General features: G+C 46.8%; 1 protein-coding gene across 2 annotated transcripts in view; it reads left to right on the top strand.

Moving 5' to 3' along the window:
* Positions 1-17,277, top strand: part of JMY (junction mediating and regulatory protein, p53 cofactor) — a 651,557-nt gene that overhangs the window by 484,729 nt on the left and 149,551 nt on the right. The window lies entirely within an intron of this gene.

Below are 17,277 nucleotides of genomic sequence, written 5' to 3'. Positions count from 1 at the left end.
TAAGGGCATGATTCAGCACACTGAAATACTTGAGGCTTATTTAGAAAAAAATTGTGATATACATACCAAACACCTGTGCGCTCCACTTGCTTTCCCATCAACATTTTTGAATGGTTAATGGTGCATTTTGTGTGATCATAATTCCAGACAGGATCATTGTCAGTGCTAAGCAGGTGCATGGTTTTGTGCACCTGGTGGAAATTGTAGGCATACAAGTAATCACAATCGAGATTACCCTCTGTTGCTTATAGCAAATAGATAATGCAAGTAAGAGTCGGTGTACACGCTACCCGGATGCCAACCCCAGGTCATTTTACCATCATTTCCCATTTAGTGCCCCATCTGTCCACCCACTTACATATGACAGTACAGTGCTTATGTACAATCAAGATAAACTAGACTTGGCAGCTGTAGAAAGTTAAGTACAGCCATCTCCGTGGTGCTTAGGATATTGTGATGTTAGCCATTCCTTAAAAGATGTCCTAGAACAAGTCCTCCCTGGGTTGATAGTTGGCAATCATGTGCTTTTAGACAACAAGGAGCCTCACATTTATGTGCAATTATGAGCTCTTGTGTATGTCTATAAATAGATCTCCCATGACACACTACAGTTAGAATGCCTGACAGCATTCGTCGGGAGTAGCCACCACCATTGTTCTCCAACTCTTCAGTATTCATGCACAAGTTGTGGCTAAATATGTTGTTAACCGCCTTCTCCTACGAATAGGCAGATCTGGGTGATTGGAAAGGCACTGTGGTATGGACAGTCCCACAACAGTTTGTATACTCTTACCCCAGTGATGCCCCATAAGTCTATCTCTGTTCCAAGCATGTATTTACAACAATGATGCAACTGGAAGCATTTCTAATTCAGCTCGATGGGCAACTGGAATGCTTTGTGTGGGTCTTCAAATAACTTCTCCTTGCATTTGAGCCTGACATCCTGTAACATGTTGGTGCCTCTATCTCAATCAGTCAATCAATCAGTATTTGTTCATCTGTGAGGATCTCAAGGCGCTGGGGGGGAGAGGAAGGGCCTCATCTGAACAGCCACGTCTTGAGGTTCTTCCTGAAGATGGTGAGCGGCTGGCTTTGTCTGAGGTGCAGGGGGAGGTTGTTCCAGCTCTTCGCTGCATTGTCGGTAAAGGATCGTCCTCCGGCGGCGGTTTTGCCAATGCGAGGGACGGTGGCCAGGGCCATCAGGGTGGAGCGGAGGGATCTGGTCGGGGTGTTGAAGGAGACGCGGTGGTTCAGGTAGGCTGGTCCTGCATTATGGATGGCCTTGTACGTGTGTGTGAGAAGCTTGAAGGTGATTTGGTAGCCAGTGGAGAGTCTTCGGGTGATGTGCTCTCGTCCTGGGAGGTCCAGAATGAGTCTGACAGCAGTGTTCTGGATGAGTTGAAGTTTTTTGATGTTCCTAGTTGAGGTGCCGGTACAGAGGGAGTTGCCGTAATCGAGCTTGCTCTTGACTAAGGCGTGGGTGATTGTCCTGCGACAGTCTCCTGGGATCCATCTGAAGATCTTCCGGAGTTTGCAGACTGTGTACCAGGAAGAGGAGGCAACATAGTTTACTTGGCTGGTCATGGAATGGGAGAAGTCGAGGATGATCACTATATTGCAGGCATGCTCAGTCGGTGCAGGGAGGGTGCTGAGGGATGTGGGCCACCAGAAGTATTCCCAAGCTGAGGTGGTGTTTCTGAAGATGATGAGCTCAGTCTTGTCAGAGCTGAGCTTGAGGCAGCTTTCTCTCATCCAGGTGATGACGGCTTCCATTTCTGCGTGAAATTTATTTCTGGCCGTGTCCGGGTCTTCAGCGAGGGAAATGAGTTGTGTGTCATCGGCATATGACACGATGTTCATACCGTGGCTTCTGACAATGGCAGCAAGAGGGACCATGTATACGTTGAACAGTGTGGGACTCAGTGAGGATCCTTGGGGGACTCCGCAGTTGACTCCTGTGAGTCTGAAGTTGTAGGGCGGGAGTCTGACCCTCTGCATCCTCCTGGAGAGGAAGGAGTGGATCCACTCCATGGCTCTTCCGCGGATTCCTATATCGTGGAGTCTCGTGCACAGAGTGCTGTGGGGGACAGTGTCAAAAGCTGCTGACGGGTCGAGGAGTATGAGTGGTGTGGCCGTGGTCTAGGAGTAATCGTATGTCGTGTTTAGCTGCCAGGAGTGCGGTTTCTGTGCTGTGCTCTGCCTGTATATGTACTTAAGTGAGAGTCTGAAGGAAAGACCCCAGTATCTTCTCCTGTCCTAGACATATTTACATAAAAGTACTGGAATATAAGTGTAATACATAAAGTACAAAACTACTTCCCTATTTGCAGGAAAATACCTATTGATCCATTTGAGAGGATATATAAAAATGTTTAAAGGGTAGCTTCACCCACAACTTGTGGCATGCTTCATTATCAACGACCCCGCCCACCCCCACCCACCCCCCTCACTGAAGTAAGGTAGTATTACATCAGTGGACCCATCCCAGAGCTGGGAGTTCCTGAATATTAATTTCAGGATACCAAAGGTCCACAAAATAATTTTAAAATATCTAAGGGTATACCTCAGGAATTTCACTTTATTAGGGGGTTCCATTGACATGAATTAAAAGCAAATGATTAATGGCTAGAGAGTGAAGATAATGTTTCACCTAACCGTAGAAAGTTGCCAACATGTTTCAACAATTTTAATGCCAAAATAATTGGTCAGTGGTCTTCATCAGAGCCACAGAAGTACCTACCTAGCCATTGATTTATAGGTGTGCAAAAGAATGACACTTAAGGCTCTCATACCTGTATGATGTAATTCAGCAATCAAACCTGTAGGAAGTAGTGTGGCATAATGATCAAAAATAAATACGAATATAAAAATCATTTGAATGAACTCTCATAATTTGTGATTTAGAAATGTGTTCTTGTAGTGATCATATCACAAAACTTTATTACCCAGGACCATTACATGCCAATCTCAGCATGCTCACCCCACTCATGAGCACTGCAGATTATTACAACATATGAGTGTTCTCTGTATGTCAGCCGAAACTGTAAGAAATGATTGCAGTATTAGTATTGTTAGACATTACCATCCCAGGCCACTTACCCTATTGTAGGGTGCATCTGAGCCTCATAGTTAAGAGCGGGGGCACCTCCTCTGTAGTCACACACTGCTTATGTGATCGAATTTGGTAAATATGTTTTTCCAATCAACCAATTTCGCACAAAGTTAATAAATGAGGTGTATATACTGGAGGAACCACAATTCACCCACAAAGGCTCAGGTGGTATAGTCAAATCAATAAACCACAGACTAAGGCTTTGCTTCAGCAATATAAAGTCGGGTACCCTATATTTCAGGATGGTCTGCTTGCCACCGAAATAAACGTCTTATAAAACGACTGCTTGCAAGAAGTCGATTTGATTCAAAACTAGAAACACGCAATTCACCTCCAATCAAGTACACAAATAAATGTCTGGGGACAGACACACAACATACATTTATATGTATGACACACACAGTAATACATTAGTGTAGGCCTCCTATAGCACCATTAGGACCCTTAATGAGGCTTCTGAGATGGGTCATCAGTCTGTTGTGCCCTCCCCAAAAAAAGGATGCAGGGGTAAGATATGCCAGAAGACTTAATTCAGCAAAAGGTAGACACTGTGGATGCTACCTAAGTTGCCCCCACTATGCTGTATAATAGATACAATAGTCATGCAGCCATTGTGCATAAAAGGACTCCATCATTGCGGCGTGAGCATGACTCTTGGAAAGCAGGGTGTCGCTTGTGGCTATATCACTTTGGTAGAAGGGAAACTTAGTTCTTGTAACAGAAATGTGGTACAACTCCTATCGGAATTGTTTCATAGATGTAAAAAAAAAGTGTTTACTGGCATGCATATCTGTAGATACACCTGCTGTGCATAAGCATGCTGTTCGTAAGCTCGCCATCAACTTCAAATAACTTCCATAATTTAACCCACATCCTTTTTGTGCTTAACTCCTTTGGAAGAGAAGGTGCGGCCCAAATAATACAATTCCCTAAAACAAAGTTTACATTTCTTAGTCTTTAGTGTCAGACTATGTTCTTTGAGTAAACTAAGGATATAACTTACTCTGGATAGATGCTGTTCCCAAGTGTTTCCAAAGACCTTGATGTTGTCTTAGAAAAATATTACATCAGTGGGATTTCCCATATACTGATCATGAATTTCTGGAGAACAGGTTGTTAAACTCGAACCAATTTGCATGCAGTTTAATCGAAATGACCCCGATGGTGTGACAAAAGAAGTTAAGTCTTTGGGCTTCTCACTCAGTCTAACGTGTTAATATGCAAATGTTAGAATAAGAGTGGTAAAGTATTCTGCTCCTATTAACGTGCTTTCTATCTCACTTACATTGGGCAGAGAAAACATGTCCTTCACAACCCTCTTCTTCAGCTCCCTTAAATCTGTGCAAAGTCTTAGGCTTCCATCGGCCTTTGGTGCCACCACAATGGGATATAATTAGTTAATAACCTCCACTTCTTCAATGAATCTTTCCAGTCTGATAGAGGCAACTAGCCGTGGATTTCTTATCTTCGAATTCTCCCCAGGTGTCAGGCTGGATCAGGAAACTTTTCCTCAGCAGTACCTCTCTTCGTTGGTAGAGGACGTCGAGCGACTCTGCAGCGAAGTTGTCTCCGGACATGACATTAGCAGAGTCCATATTGTCCCTCCCCGACGCACTGACGTCAGTTTCTTCTTTTCCGTGCATCAATGCGGATCCAGAGTAACAGTATACCTCTGACCTTTTGGCCTCGCACCCTATTTTTTACAGGTATTTTTCTATAAATTTATTTTTTTGTACTGTTTATGCCTTCAGGGATTAAGCCCTGTGGGTCCTGTGCTCCGCAGATGTCTGTCACGGACCCTCATTCGGTGTGTTTGTGGTGTCTGGACACTCACCACGATGCCGACAGTTGCGACGCCCGTCATTGGCTGAAGCCCAAGTCCTTGCTGGAGCGTCGGATGAGGCTCCTGGCAGCGCGGGCTGAAAAGTCATCTTCTCAGAGGTGTGGTACGAACTGCTTTGGCTACACATGATGTAGCGTAAAAACCTCCTGCCCGCCACAGCGAGAAGCCAGACAGCTGGATGCTGCTGGCAGGAGGATGTTCACCTCCTCTAGTGCTGCCTTACGTTCCACTAACACCTCTTGTGTGCTGGCTCACTTCTCCCATGTTCTGTGGGATTCAGTGGAGTGTTTGTTACCAACTCTTTATGAGGAGGCTTGTACTGCCCTCCTGCCCTTGATACTGGATGGTCAGCAGGCAGGCACACTTATGAATCGCTGTGGTATGGATACCACCGATTTCGTTGGTCAGCTGATGGCTGCATCGGTAGCAATACATCGAAGGGCTTGGCTAAGACCTTCTAATTTTTCAGGCCCAGTAAGGAATTCTTTGCTGAACATGCCATTTAAGGACAAATTTATTTTTGGCACACATGCGATTCCCATAGTGGGGACAAATGTTTTGTCCTCCTTTGAACCCAGTCACCCACACAGTTGCATGCTGTTTAAGGTTTTCATGATCCTTGCGGGTGTGTTTCTGTGCGTACACAAGCTTTGACTGTTATGTTGTTTCTAACAGATTAAGTAGTCCTCCAGATTTTGGTTTGACTCCAGAGTGTATGCCTTCTTTTTGCTGAAGCATTGTTCTTACAAATTATCTACCTTATATAGTGGACTTTTCCATTGCAGTGGTGGTGATGCGCACTGTTTATGTTCCACTGGTACATAGTTCTGTAGAGCAGCAGCTCTACTTCTGAGGCATGGTCATAACCCTATCTTATCATTTGACATTCCACAGCTGTGGATCAACTCCATAATTCTGGGTCTTTTCTTACCACATATACTGGGTTTCTTTTTGTGGTGCTTTCAGACCAAGTCTGCCTCTCCTTCATTTTACCCCTGGGCGGATAGCCTACAATCTCTGTTCTGTTAAGATTGGTTTACCCATGGCTCCTTCGAACATTTTCTTGTAAGCTCTTTTTCTGCATTTTCCTCCTTCTTGGTCCCAGCTGGGATCTTTTCTTGTACTCCTCCTACAGGAGCAGTTTATTTCCTAAATTATTAGGCTTGCTGTTCATCAGCGCTGCATTTCTATCCTTCTTTTACAGGAGGTCTTTTCTCCCATGTTGTCTATGGGATTTATAATTGATATTGTCTATGTTCTGTTTGTCGTTATCCACCTGCAGGACCACATTTGGTGCCTTTGAAGGTTCTAATTTTACCTTCCTCCTGTCTTGGTGGGTGACTGTGTGTCATATACCTCATGTATTAAAAAAGAAAAGGAACACATTTAATCCATTCACTTGCTTAACCTGTGCTTATAGATTCCTTTTCTGTACAACCCATGTCAATGCTTGGGATGCTAGTATTCCCTGTAGTGTTATGCTCACGGTCGCTACCCGTCACACAGGATGATGAAGGTTCTGTTTCAGGTGCGTCTCTTCAAGCAGCACACCTTTTATGTCTTTCTTACCTATGCCGTGGAATCGTATACTTTTTTGTATGTCATTCTTGGCGGGATTCTTGACCACTATGTTTGCTTTAGGATGTATGCCACCATACACTATAGATAGATAGATCGATAGATAGATATTCCTTCCATAACTAATGGTTTTGTTGGGTGTCATCTGGTCTGTCATTAACCTTTTGTACACTTCTTTAGGGGGTTGTTTCCCTCAACATGTGTTTCTTTCTTACCTGTTCACGTCTCTACAGGTACTTTTTCTTACATTTCCTCACCAGGCAGTACACATTAATAGAGCTTCGTGGTGGGACTGGTTTTTCTCTGTCCACTAGGTGTCTTCCCTTCTAACCTTACGGGTTTCTATGGGTGATTTCTTTGCTCCTTTCCAGACGTTGCCTAGTCTGCTGGTCTTTAGCATCCTGTTGTTCTCAACATAAGAATTTGCTGTGCCCTCATTGTAACGGTTACGGACCCTCACTCTAGTGGTGGGACTCTATTTTAGGTCTGTCTGTTGTCATGCCTCACTTTTCATGTCTTTGATTCTTTTGTCCTGGTCTTACTTGCAGGTTTTCCACAGCCGTTTCACTTCCTCTTCAATGTTTTTTTCCCATTAATTGTTTTGCTTGTTTTCTTGCATTCTGTGCTGCACAGTTTTGTCGGCCATTTTGAGCCGGTAGCTATACCGCCTTCTGTTACAGTTGTTGCCCACCCTTGTTTCCTCTTTATTGCTGTTTTCTTGAATGGTGTTTCTTCCTCCCTTTTAGTTCCTGTCAAGTTATTTGATTGTATGGTGAGCACACGGTGGCATTAGGTTCTTTTACCTAATGCCATACTATTTCTGCTAAAAGGGTTCTATTACCAACCCTCCTATAGTGTTCTGTTTGGTCTATAGTGTACATGTGCTCTTGCACATTTTGGGCCAAACATACTTTGTCTTTCCAAGTCTATCATCCCATTGGGTTCTAGAGCTTGTTTCTCCTAGTTCTTCTAGGGCACCCATTGCTGTTTGTATTTGTACACCTTATGGTGTTCTGTTATTTACTTCAGTACATCATGTCCTCCCGTTTTCGCATTGTCTTCCTTCACACGTTTTCTCTGTTTTGGGCAGTGATACAGCTGTCCCTAGCACGTTTGCTCTAGTCCTTCTGCTACCAATTTTTTTTTACCTGTGACTTCTTTCCAGCCTAATGTCTACACGTTGTCCCTTGAATAGTGTTACTTGCCTATCTCTCACAGTCCATTGGACATTTTTACCCCTTTTCATTCCTTTATTTATTGGTAGCTCTGCCTGCCTCACTTGTCGTGGTCACTACCACGTTCCCTTCAGGGACATTCCTTTCCAGTCATGACTTTTCATATTCCCTCTTGATATGTCAGTCATCTATTCATTGTGGATAACTTACATTATCTTCTCACTGTGTCCATCTTGTGCCTGGGGTATTTCCTCTTTGTTGCCAGGTTGTTCATTGCGAGACTGGTGAGATCCGTTCGCAACCCTCCTTATGGGTTGATAGTGCTTTGGTGTCTAATTCTAAGATAAGGACTCTGTGGCTAGTTGTCTCTATCAGATGCACAAGTTACTTACCTTCATTAACGCCTTATCTGGTAGAGAGAGAGACTAGCCACAGATTACTTATCGACCCACCCATTCTCCCCACTTGCGAACTGTGTTCTCTTCAGTCTTGCTTGGGGGTAGTCTCTGCTGTCTTTTCATTATTGTGAGTATAATATTATGATTTTTCCATCGTAGTTGGCATATACACTATTCCTCTGCCAGTTTCTATGTGGCTCCGCGTTGATGTGCATATTCTAGTCACAGAAGAAACTGATGTCAGCGCATCAGGGGAGGAACTCGCAATTGCTCGACGCCCTCTACCAACGCGCAGCGGTACTGCTGAGGTAAAGTTTCCAACTCCAGTCTGATGCCAGGGGAGAATTCTAAGATAAGGAATCTTTGGCTAGTCTGTGTCTCTACCAGATAAAGCGTTACCGAAGGTAGGTAACTTGTCCAACACAACCGATCAAGTTCACATCTTACCACATCTTATAACATTCCTGCCACTATACAGAATCAAAAATACACAAAAGGAGAGCAATGGGAGTGTAACTCGCCCACACCACCTCCCAGACTAAATCTATATAAACACTAGAGGTGTGGGATAGTGGGAACTGAAGGTGGAACTGGTTTAGTCTCTGTTCAGTGCCCGATGTCGGTTGGAATGCTAAAATCCTGAGATGGGATAGTAATGGTTGGAGACTGTCCAATCATGGGGGTGCTGTGTAGTCCTGCAGGGGAAGGGGGAAATTTCCTTTACGGACTAGGTGGTCTCACACACATAATAGTGTCTTGCTTCATCATTTGACCACCTAGCCCCACCCAAGTAAGATGATACTGCTTGGGCGGACTCAACCTCTTGGTTAAAAGAACCAGTGGGAGTGCTGAAATTAGATTGCCTGGATAATTTACAGGGATCCAGAATGGGTGAATAATAAAGTAAAATTACCGAACATGTCACCAGTGATTGCTACTCATTTTAATGGTGGTGCATGCTGGTAAGACTAAAAATAAGGGGGAGAGGCTCATTCAGAGAATAATGTCTCTTTGAGTCTATAAAAGAAGTGTATCAGACCAACATGTTTCTGCCCTCACTGAGTGCTGGTAGGTCAGGGGCATTCGTCAGGGTCGGAGCACACGTAAGAAGTGGGGTGCTCAAAGTGGATAAAATATGGCCTACCTGAACAGGTAGTTCGCGGTGGGGTAGGCCCCGGAGTCGGGGGCGATTGGCCTCTGGTCTGGCTAGTGCCGGGGGGGGGGGTTTCCCTTGTAGTCACACTCACTCCAAAGGGAATACCATGGGGGGGTACCTACATGCCGGAGCCAGGCCGCTCATGGTATTCCCTTTGGAGTGAGTGTGACTACAAGGCAAACCCCCCCCCCCCGGCACTAGCCAGACCAGAGGCCAATCGCCCCCGACTCCGGGGCCTACCCCACCGCGAACTACCTGTTCAGGTAGGCCATATTTTATCCACTTTGAGCACCCCACTTCTTACGTGTGCTCCGACCCTGACGAATGCCCCTGACCTACCAGCACTCAGTGAGGGCAGAAACATGTTGGTCTGATACACTTCTTTTATAGACTCAAAGAGACATTATTCTCTGAATGAGCCTCTCCCCCTTATTTTTAGTCTTACCAGCATGCACCACCATTAAAATGAGTAGCTATCACTGGTGACATGTTCGGTAATTTTACTTTATTATTCACCCATTCTGGATCCCTGTAAATTATCCAGGCAATCTAATTTCAGCACTCCCTCTGGTTCTTTTAACCAAGAGGTTGAGTCCGCCCAAGCAGTATCATCTTACTTGGGTGGGGCTAGGTGGTCAAATGATGAAGCAAGACACTATTATGTGTGTGAGACCACCTAGTCCGTAAAGGAAATTTCCCCCTTCCCCTGCAGGACTACACAGCACCCCCATGATTGGACAGTCTCCAACCATTACTATCCCATCTCAGGATTTTAGCATTCCAACCGACATCGGGCACTGAACAGAGACTAAACCAGTTCCACCTTCAGTTCCCACTATCCCACACCTCTAGTGTTTATATAACTATACAGAATCAGCCTTTCTTCACAGGCAAACAGAACAATATTTGTTAGAGCTGTATTTAATATAACCCTTCAGTCACTCTAATCTATCACTAAAAACCTATGGAAATTCTCCAATGAAGCTATTCCCAGAATTTTGGATGTGATTTAACTTGAAACTGAGGTGAGGCATGGGAATGCAGAGAAATAGCTAATAATTTTTGGTTAAGCCTACTCAGTACTGCTAACACAAGCTGCTTTGCACCACTAGTAAAAGAATTTAAAGTAAAGCTAATAGCAAACTCCAAGGTACAGAATTTTACAAGTAGTGTCTTAAAGCAGTGCCTCATAAAAGCAGACACCCAGGAATTTAGTAGTCTATTAGATTCTTCTAGATTATCTCATGCAGGGTTCTTCTAGTCATCAAAATATGGCCTCAAAAGTAGATACAAAACAACTTCTTTAATTTTCCAGTAGAAACATGTTTATTTGAAGACAGGACTCTCCACATTCATCGAAATACACTGAGCATCAACTAAACTCTTTTCACTGTATAATCTAAGAAATACATTCTACTGAAAAATCCTAGCCTAGGAAACCTTATTCAAACACAAAACTGTATAATGAAATGCAACACATTCACACTTAATGCATGTGCTTTGGAGAACTGGTCCATTCCAAAGTATACTCTTTTTGGTGTGCCATATGAAAGTTGGTATTCTAATAAAGAAGGGATCTTGTGTCAGCAGATAGGGATCAGTGTTAATGTATGACCTTTTGCAGTACTAATCAACATAACCCTGATGCAGAGTAATCTTCCTAACAGGAGTGCAAGTATTATTTACTGTAGCTGGTTGGCCACAAGTACACTTACCATAAATGCACTGCACATATATGCCACAATGGACAGTGCATCTGCATTCTTCTTCTCGGAATGTCCGTCTTGAGTGCAGGGCTGAACCAGTCTGGGAAACAGAAGTATTATGGAACTTTCGTGCAGAAGACAAAAAGGCCTATGGTATACAAAAAAGTAAATGTCAATATTGTGGAGCTTCGTGATGGATGGGGATCAAGAGAACAGGGAATAGGCTGATGCAGTCATGTGCGATTAACTGAGAAGTGAGAGCAGTCTTTTACCACCAGATCCAGATAAGTGGCTGCATGTACCTGACTGATCAATCTTACAAATGCCAATAACATTTAGCTGTGTGAAAATCATGTGCCCAGTGACAGTGCCACACCAGACTCCAACCACTGAATTAGTGTTTGACATTGGAGGCAGCTCACTGCTTAGCATTTTCCTAATCAATACACCGCTCTCCAATCCACAGGAGTAGACCTCTTTGAGTGATGTTTACCATCAAAGTAGACAGACATTGTTCCTAACTTCCTCACACTGGCTGTTGTGTTAGTCCTGTCCCGACTTCTGGTCTGAATAAGCTGTAGTGTTGCTGAGCGAAAAAAGCAAATTAGAGCATTTTGTATAGTTTTGTTGACTAAACTGATTGGCCTCTGAAAAACCTGCAAAAAAATAAAAAAGTGCAGTAAATGAGTGGAGCATGGAAGAAATAATAGTGAAATGTGAAAGCACTGCAGTGATTTAGGCAGAATCTTCCCCTGAGCCCCATACATTACAATCAGATTTACTAATTAATTAAAACTCCCTCCATAGCCACCTCACTCAGTATATCACTCATTGATGCAATAGTTAACTGTTCCAAGCTTGGTGCATATTTGTCTGTTGTATCTCTTTTCCCATGAAAGTGATACACAAGGGCAGTCTCGTATAATTAATGATGATCTTCAGTGGCAGCCAGCTAGGGAATGACAAAAAGAATATGGATGGAAGGCATTGTCGTGTTTGTGTCCTTTAAGTGAATGGAGGCCTCTTGTGTGCACACTGGTCCACTCCGTACATATGATGTCACTAAATGGGGCAGCGCGAGCCTCACACCAAATATATAAATGTTTTATATAGATATATATATTTTTCTGATGGATACAACTACCTGTGGATTCCGCACCTAAAGAATTTTCCCCAAGCGTCGGCATTCAACAGAAATTTTTCTTCTAGCTCTGCACGTCGTCAATGACGTCACAATTGCCTGAATCCCACGAGACGCCGTATGATGTCATCCAGGCAATAAGAGGTCCTCGTCGACGTGCAGACGTCAGTTCCCTTTTTTCCGTGCCTTCGAGAAACGTTTTTTTCTTCGAGGCTACCAGGGAGGTACTGTTTCACTTTGTGTGTAACAATGTCGCAGCCAAGAAAGTCGGGTTTTAAACCGTGTAGGGAGTGCGGAGGTCGAATGTCAGTCACAGACCCACATGAGAATTGTTTCTGGTGTCTGAGTTCTAACCATGAGGTCGAGGTGTGCGGTTCATGTCAGCGCATGAATCCGAAGGCCCCTAAGGAGCGGGAGGCCAAGTTGTTCCTGGCAAGATCCAAGAAGAAGGAAAAGCATCATCGTCTTAAGTCTTCTTCTAAGTCCTCGAGATCTCACCGGCGTCATCGAGACTCCCGGCGCTGGCATGGTTCGCGGCACCAGTCAAGTAAGGACCGCTCCCACTCAAGGTCGCCATTGGCTCGGCGTCAACTGACTTAGGAAGTCAGTCCAACTGTTACACCTCCGACTCCAGCTTCTCCGACGTCACCACTGTCGGTCTTTGAAGTTGATCCACTTCAGAAACCGAGGGCCTCTCCGGTGCAGATGGAGATGCCTGAGTCGACGCCGGCTTCGCCTCATGCACCGGCTCCACAAAGTTATCCGGCATTCCCGGCGCCGGGCACAGACCCGGCCGCATTTCTCAATACGATGTTCAACATCTTTGCCACCATGGCGCCCGGAGGTGTGCATTCAGGGCCTTCGGGTCCATTGGCCTTCGACATGGGTGTTCCGGCTTCATACAGACCAGCGCCCTTCATGCCTTTTCCTCCTTCGGGAAATGCTGGTTCGCCGCTGGTACCAATGGCGTCGCCTAGAAGACCGGTGACGCCGACGACGTCCACTGTCCCAGCGCCTATGAGTTCGCCACAGCTTCAATCAACCTTGAAGAAGCCTATGGCACCGGTGGATCCGGCGTCGGCTGACGCCTTATCGACGCCGGTGATTGAATCCAGGCTCCGCTCCAGGACGTTGGCTCTGAGGCTGCTAGAGGAGCAGGAGTATGAGAAGCAGCTCTTGGAGGAGGGAGAGATTGTGGAGCCACTAGGAGACCTGCAAGGCTTGGACACGGCGAGTGGTTTGGACACTTCCTCGGAGTGGGACTTGGCTTCTCCGGGGGAGTACACTGAGGAGGCTGCCTTTTTTCATTCGGTGGTCCAGAAGGCGGTGGATTTTCTGGACCTTCCTCTTCCAGCTGCGGATGTCAAGAAAAACATTCGCAGTGAGGTTTTGCATCCATCATCAGCTGTGGCAGAGCCGCTTCTTCTGTTTAATGAGGCACTTATGGACCCAATTATGGAGGTGTGGAAGAAGCCTGTTACTTCGACAGCTGTGAACAGGTCGGTGGCGAGAAGGTATAGGGTGGCTCCAGGTGATCTGGCGTTCTTATCCAGACACCCGACTCCGGAGAGTTTGGTTGTGCAGGCTTCATGCTCCTCTCGCTCTGCTCCGGGATCTTTTCCAGGGGTTCCTGCGGACAGGAAGTCTAAGAGAATGGACCAGTCTGCTAAGAAGGCGTTCTCTTTATGTAGCATGGCCCTCAAGTCTACGAATGCTACTTGTATTTTAGGAAGGTATATGTATGCTCTTATGGACGAAGCGAAGACGCACTCTGAATTATCTCAGGAGGTGCTTAAACTTTTGGCAGACGCTCAGGCGGCGGCCACCCAGGTTATTCAATCTGGGCTAGATACCTCTGACTCTGTGGCCAGGGCTATGGGCACGTCCATAGCGACAAGACGACATGCCTGGCTACGGTCTTCAGGATTCTCTCCTGATATACAGACAACCCTACTCGACCTGCCCTTTGATGGGGATAAACTATTTGGAGCAAAAGCTAACTCTGCCTTGGAGCAGTAAAAGGAGAGTAGGGCCACAGCAAGATCTTTGGGACTGCAAGCAGCCACCTCCTCTTCCTTAAGATCATTCAGGAGGTTTTAGAGGGTTTGGGCGTGGCTCTTCCTTTGGAGGGAGGCTCCAGGCAGCAGGACAATCTTCAGGAGCTCACCCTTATCGATCTTTCAGGGGCAGGGGTAGAGTGGGCTGCCCAGCAGCACTCTGCCTCTTCCTCCGGAGGGATGCAGCAAGGAAAGCAGCCTTAGTCCTCCATCAATCCCTTTACACGCATCTCCTGTAGGGGGGAAGACTGTCTCAATTTCTTCACATGTGGGAGTCAATACCATCGGACTCCTGGTTCACCGACATTGTGGGGAAAGGTTATACTCTTCCATTTCGGGAGTTTCCACCTCCCATCCCTCCCCGCCCATCCTTTTGTTCGGAAGGTCGTCTTCTTTTACTAGAACAGGAAGTGCTAATCCTTTTGTCGAAAGGCGCAGTGGAGTTGGTTCCAGAGCAGGAGAGGGGTCAGGGCTGCTATTCAAGATACTTCCTGATCCCCAAAAAGGATGGTCGGTTGAGGCCACTCCTGGACCTGAGGATTTTGAATTGGTTCCTCAAGCAGGAAAAGTTCAAGATGCTGACCCTGTCACAGGTTCTTTTGCGTTGAACGAAGCAGATTGGGTGGTGTCTGTCGACTTCCAGGATTCTTACTTCCATATCCCAATCCTCAAGTAGCACAGGAACTATCTCCGGTTTGTGGTAGGGTCGCAATACTATCAGTTTGCGGTCCTTCCGTTTGGCCTTACTTCGGCACCTCGAGACTTCACAAAGGTGATGGCGGTGGTTGCAGCAGAGCTCGGAAGAAGGGGGATAGCAGTATTTCCTTATCTGAACGATTGGTTAATCAAAGCCAAGTCTGCGGAGCTCCTGCGGCGTCACCTGCAGTCAACAACTCAGTTGTTCAATTTGGGCTTTTCGGTGAACGTGCCCAAGTCTCACCTGGAGCCCTCTCAGCGCCTCCTGTTCATAGGGGCAGTACTGGACACAACATTGAATCGGGCCTTTCCGCCACCGCAGCGGATTCAGGACATCCAGGCGTTGATTACAATGTTCCAGAATGGAGCGGTGTAAGGAAATGCCTCCTTGGCATGGTTACCCCCTGACTTTTTGCCTTTGCTGATGCCAAGTTATGATTTGAAAGTGTGCTGAGGCCTGCTAACCAGGCCCCAGCACCAGTGTTCTTTCCTAAAACTGTACTTTTGTTTCCACAATTGGCACACCCTGGCATCCAGGCAAGTCCCTTGTAACTGGTACCCCTGGTACCAAGGGCCCTGATGCCAGGGAAGGTCTCTAAGGGCTGCAGCATGTGTCTTATGCCACCCTGGGAACCCCTCACTCAGCACAGACACACTGCTTGTCAGCTTGTGTGTGCTGGTGGGGAGAAAATGACTAAGTCGACATGGCACTCCCCTCAGGGTGCCAAGCCAACCTCACACTGCCTATGGCATAGATAAGTCACCCCTCTAGCAGGCCTTACAGCCCTAAGGCAGGGTGCACTATACCATAGGTGAGGGCATAGGTGCATGAGCACTATGCCCCTACAGTGTCTAAGCAAAACCTTAGACATTGTAAGTGCAGGGTAGCCATAAGAGTATATGGTCTGGGAGTCTGTCATACACGAACTCCACAGCACCATAATGGCTACACTGAAAACTGGGAAGTTTAGTATCAAACTTCTCAGCACAATAAATGCACACTGATGCCAGTGTACATTTTATTGTGAAATGCACTCCAGAGGGCATCTTAGAGATGCCCCCTGAAAAGATACCCGACTTCCAGTGTGGGCTGACTAGGTTTGCCAGCCTGCCACACACCAGACATGTTGCTGGCCACATGGGGAGAGTGCCTTTGTCACTCTGTGGCTAGTAACAAAGCCTGTACTGGGTAGAGGTGCTTCTCACCTCCCCCTGCAGGAACTGTAACACCTGGCGGTGATCCTCAAAGGCTCACCCCCTTTGTTACAGCACCCCAGAGCACTCCAGCTAGTGGAGATGCCCACCCCCTCCGGCCACGGCCCCACTTTTGGCGGCAAGGCCGGAGGAGATAATGAGATAAACAAGGAGGAGTCACTGGCCAGTCAGGACAGCCCCTAAGGTGTCCTAAGCTGAGGTGACTCTAACTTTTAGAAATCCTCCATCTTGCAGATGGAGGATTTCCCCAATAGGATTAGGGATGTGCCCCCCTCCCCTCAGGGAGGAGGCACAAAGAGGGTGTAGCCACCCTCAGGGCTAGTAGCCATTAGCTACTAACCCCCAGACCTAAACACACCCCTAAATTGAGTATTTAGGGGCTCCCAGAACCTAGCAAGATAGATTCCTGCAACCTAAGACGAAGAAGGACTGCTTACCTGAAAGCCCTGCAGAGAAGACGGAGACACCAACTGCTTTGGCCCCAGCTCTACCGGCCTGTCTCCCTACTTAAAACTGCAACAGCGACGCGTTCCACAGGGTCCAGCGACCTCTGAAGCCTCAGAGAACTACCCTGCATCTAAAAGGACCAAGAACTCCAGAGGACAGCGGCTCAGCTCCAAAGAAGAAACATCTTTGCAACAAAGAAGCAACTTTTAAAGACCACACGTTTCCCGCCGGCAGCGTGAGACTTTCCACTCTACACCCGACGCCCCCGGCTCGACCTGCGGAGAAACAACACTACAGGGAGGACTCCCCGACGACTACGACCCTGTGAGTAGCCAGAGTTGACCCCCCTGGGGCCCCCCAGCGACGCCTGCAGAGGGAATCCCGAGGCTCCCCCTGACCGCAACTGCCTGCTTCTAAGAACCCGACGCTTGGTAAAGACACTGCACCCGCAGCCCCCAGGACCTGAAGGATCCGACCTCCAGTGCAGAAGCGACCCCTCAGGTGGTCCTCTCCCTTGCCCAGGTGGTGGCTACCCTGAGGAGCCCCCCCCCTTGCCTGCCTGCTTCGCTGAAGAGACCCCTGGGTCTCCCATTGAAACCAATTGCAAACCCGACGCCTGTGTGCACTCTGCACCCGGCCGCCCCGTGCCACTGAGGGTGTACTTTTGTGCTGATTTGTGTCCCCCCCGGTGCCCTACAAAACCCCCCTGGTCTGCCCTCCGAAGACGCGGGTACCTACCTGCTGGCAGACTGG

The sequence above is a fragment of the Pleurodeles waltl genome, chromosome 1_1 (genome assembly GCF_031143425.1).
Source record: "Pleurodeles waltl isolate 20211129_DDA chromosome 1_1, aPleWal1.hap1.20221129, whole genome shotgun sequence".
Lineage (NCBI taxonomy): Eukaryota > Metazoa > Chordata > Amphibia > Caudata > Salamandridae > Pleurodeles > Pleurodeles waltl.
Note: the sequence above shows the minus strand (reverse complement) of the source record. Positions and strands in the feature narration are given on the sequence as shown.